Genomic DNA, 4,517 nt, shown 5'->3' on the forward strand with positions numbered 1-4,517 from the left:
TCCCCTCTTTGGCTCCATTTTGTTTTGTAGGTCATGTGTCTTGTGAATCAGACGCTAAATGCCCAGTGGAGTCTTGTGTAACACAGTCAATAATCAAGTAAATATGAGCCACTCCGTCTGTGGGGGAGAATTAGAAAGCACAGCAGTTGCTTTTTGGACTTGTGCAAGACCCGGGGAGCTGACGTGACCCTTGTCAGTCAGGAAAAGCAATAAAGAGAAGTTTGGCGAATGGATTTCTGGTTTTGAACCCTCCCTCTCTCTCTTTGTTGTGTCGGATATATTTCTGTTTCCCCCCCTGTCTGGAGGATATAGAACCTGGAGGGATTTGTACGTGCGTGACTAACTGTCCACTTTTGTACTGTATTTTTTCTTTTGAGTATTATATCAGCATTGTCTGATTTTTCCTGTGCCTTTCATTCAAAAGTTGTATTTACAACTTTTAGTGGGTTTAAATATTAAAATAAAAGAAAATATATATATATATATAGATATATTCACTTCCGCTTTGTGTGGACTCTTATTGATTCTGTCTCAATTTTCTTTTCATTATTTCCCGTGCAAGTTGCAGGCGATTTGGCTCCGGTTCTGGTATTGCCTTTTTAAAATTTGATTCAGTGTGGCACAGCTGGATGACAGTGTTTGCCAATTCCTATTCCTCTTTTCTCATTCATCCTGTTTTGATCTTTCATATCTTCATCTTTCCTCTAATTTGGATCCTAGCCCGAGCTCTCTTTTGTTGTGTCGCCACTGAACTTGGACGCTAGTGCTTCTCTTTTATCCGTATTTCCAGAGATCATTTTTTAAAAATTGTTTTGTGTGAATTTTTTTTTTCAAGGACATTGGATTCAATTTTAAAAAGGCAAACATTCAGAGTACTGTTAATTATTACAAACAATTAATTAAGACAAACCATTGCATGCTCACACACATGCCGAATTGCTCATCACCACTTGGATTTTATGTTTTAACTCAACTTTAAAGTCTGTGCAAATGCAATTCTTTCTCTTTTATTTCTTTCAAAATACATTAAATGTTGGAAAATAGTTGCTGAAAATTTCTTTCAAAATACATTAAATGTTGGAAAATAGTTGCTGAAAACGTGAAACGACTTTGAACGATATATTACTGAAATGTGGAGTTAGAGGTTAAAACAGTTTTTCACCAGTTTTCAGTCCAGGATTTTGTGGGCGGTCCTTAAAGGGTGGCTCGATGACACGGTGAGGCCACCCTGAGCATACCCCTGCACCCCTAGCAGGGAGATAGAGATGAATTCATCTCGCTCAGAGTGTTTCAACGTTAGTCATGTCGTTTCCTGAACTCATCTGACACGTTTCAGTCGCTTCAAAATTGCTGCTTGACTGCTCCTGCAAGTGGGCGTGGCTTCAGATAATTCAATGAACACACCCCCACAGTCCTGGAGCTGAGAATACTGCTGATTTTCTCCTGATTTTTACAACTAGTTTCATAAACTTATCCATTTTTTATCATTCAAATTTGGCTGGGTGGTTAAGAACACTTTCTTCTTTGATCTAACAAACTCCGAACACACATTTATTCTTCCTTTACACAGACTTAAAACTGTTTTTCGTCCTTCTGATTTGTGTTTTGCTAATTCAATAGCTCTTCTCTCTCCCTGTTTTCAGCCAGCTCATGCTCATAACATAAAAGCCTGTGGTGGAACAAAGTAATGTTGGAGCCAGAACCAAAATTAGAAGCTACATGACTGACACACTCTGCCTCTCTTTCTCTGTTTTCTTTCTTTCTCTGTCTCTCTATGGTCATTTCTCCACCTCTTCCCTTCTCCTCTGTAATTGTGCTTCTCTTTGACACACCCGCTGGTTTGTGTGGAGAGCTGATGTCACACTCATTGTGGTGAAGTGCTGTTTAGCCTTCTACACTGTAGCTACACTTAGGCCAGCTGATGAATGGCTCTGGGGTCGGCCTTGGCTATAAGGAAACACCACAGAAAACGAATGGGGCACCAGTCGCTCCACTGCCGCCCTCTTATGTTTAAATAAATATGAGGCAATTTCAAGGGGCGGCCACTGGGGAGTTTATGCAGTGGACACAGAAAGGAAAAAATAATAATAAATGTTTGTGGAGGAGGAGTATCTGGATTTGTATGAACCCCAAATTCCCTCGCTGCATTATCCAATTTTCTCCAGCTAAGTTTGCCTCCTTAAATTGCAGTCGAAGCTACAATGGAGGCGAGAGCAGCTTATTTTTTTTATATATTGTGTTTTGCAGCTGTGCACCCGTTATCCAAAGAAATAGCGGATTTAGTTGTAATTCACCTGCCAGTGGTGGAGGGGATAGGTATCATTAAAAACGGGTAGGAAGTGATTGCGCTGTCTGTCATGTGACTACCTCTGTCATATCAGCAAGCATTTGCAAATCCAAAGCATTTTGAAATCCACCCCTGAAATTCCTGCTTATCAGCACGGGGGAAGTCTGAAAAGGAAAGAGGTGGAAAGCATTGTAAAGTGTTCCGCGACCGTATTATCTAAATCTCTACATGACTTTAGCCTCGCCTGTCATATTCCAAACCTGGCAAACTGCTGATATCTTATTCAGGTCATAAACTGAAAGAGAGGAGGGGGAAAGCGAGAGAGCCGCCATATGTTAGATTACAGCAACAAAAGGGGATGAAAAATGAGCAACCACAATAAAAAAAAAAAAAAAGGAAAGTTGGTTGCTGTTGCTTGGCTAACGTGATGTAAAGTCTATTTCATGCTCTGGCAAGCCCCAGGGGAGAGACAGCCATTTTTAGAACTGAAATGACCTATATTTTTTTTAGGAGTGGGGTGTAAATAGATTTGGCCAGTGTTGATGCTGGGTTATGAATAACAACGTGTGAAGCGGCATCAGGCACTGTGTGCACATGGCCTCTTGTTTTGGAGGCTTTTCCGGGTTTGGCTGTGGCTCAGGAGAGAGCGCTCTGAAGACTCTTTGTGAGTGGCTCCTGGAAAATCATCACTAATGCAACACAGGAGTTGCTAGAAGCAATGTTCCTGTCAGGCTGCTTACATCCCTTCAACATGGTTATGTCACTCTCACATCTATTATGCCTCATTTAGATAGCACTCTGCTTCGGAGGCTTTTTCTTTATTTTTTAAAGCTGTCGCACATTTCAGCCCAACACAAAAATCCACAGCTGAAGTTGTTCGTTGTTTGAAAATACACCGACAGTACGCTTGACAGGGACCGAAAACAAGAATCATGGGAGTTGCGGTGTTTGAATTTTTTGCATGTTAGTCTGGTTTTAGTTTGATCTTCTAGCTCTGCACTTTCTGGCATCCTGTGGAGGAAAAAGATAGTCCAAGAAAAAGCTGAATGAAAAATAGCAGTATGCGTGAAAAGGCTAAGGGGATTCAGGAGGGGCCACAACTCTTTAACAGTTCCCCCTTCAAAGTGCAGCTCAGGAGTGTCTTTATTATGACGTCTTCTACGCCTGAAACCGAGTCAGCCAGTTATCATCAAAGCGTTGGGAAAAATTTAATGATTGCAACATGAATAAAGCTTCATACACAAACTATGCGCTGCATTGGCAGTCTTCACTTCATGACCTTTCAAGTTCAAGGTATATTTCTTTGAATTTCTCACATTTCCATAGGTGCATTATTCAATTTAATGCTTATTACCAGTATATGTCAGCTATTGAAGAGGTCTGGCCATCTGCAGGTTTCAACAGGAGGCAACCAACAGAGCTCTGAGCAGGACTAATCCTAAAACTGATGTGTCCAAATCAGAATAAATTACTTAAAGTCCGTGCAAAGGCAATTCTTTCAAAATACATTAAATGTGTTGAAAAATAGTTGCTGGAAATATGTAAAAGACTTTGAATGATATATTACTGAAATGTGGAGATAGAGGGTTAAACAGTTTCACACCAGTTTTCAGTCCAGGATTTTGTGGGCGGTCCTTAAAGGATGGCTCGATGACACGCTGAGGCCACCCTCGGTGTTTCAAAGTAAGTCATTTTCTGAACTCATCTGACACGTTTCAGTCGCTTCAAAATTGCTGCTTGACTGCTCCCACGAGTGGGCGTGGCTTCAATACATTCAGCGGACATGCACTCACAGTAAACGAATGATTAAAAATATCATATAGTTAATAACTGTGATATTTTTAATCATTCAGATTTGACTGGTCTTCTTTGGTCTTACAAACTCAGAACACATATTTATTCTTACTTTACGTGGACTTTAATACGTCAAGAGGAACTGCATAAAAATCATTGCAACATTGGCCACAGAGGCATCCACAGAGGAACAACAGTCACAAGATGCAAAGAGGAAGCAGCTAATTTCATGCAGCCTCATGTGATTTATTTATAAATGTGTTTAAATGGAGCCTTCCTTCCATAATTTTGCCCACTCCCTATAGATGCCAGAACTAGAATCTTCCATGAACTTTAATAACTGATGGCTGAACTCTGAACAAAAGCATCACAGAAGTGTAATTACAGCAAATATCCTGAGCTTTCATTCCTGCTCTGCCCTTTCTTATTTTTATTT

This window comes from Larimichthys crocea, chromosome XXIII (genome assembly GCF_000972845.2).
Source record: "Larimichthys crocea isolate SSNF chromosome XXIII, L_crocea_2.0, whole genome shotgun sequence".
Classification (NCBI taxonomy): Eukaryota; Metazoa; Chordata; class Actinopteri; family Sciaenidae; genus Larimichthys; species Larimichthys crocea.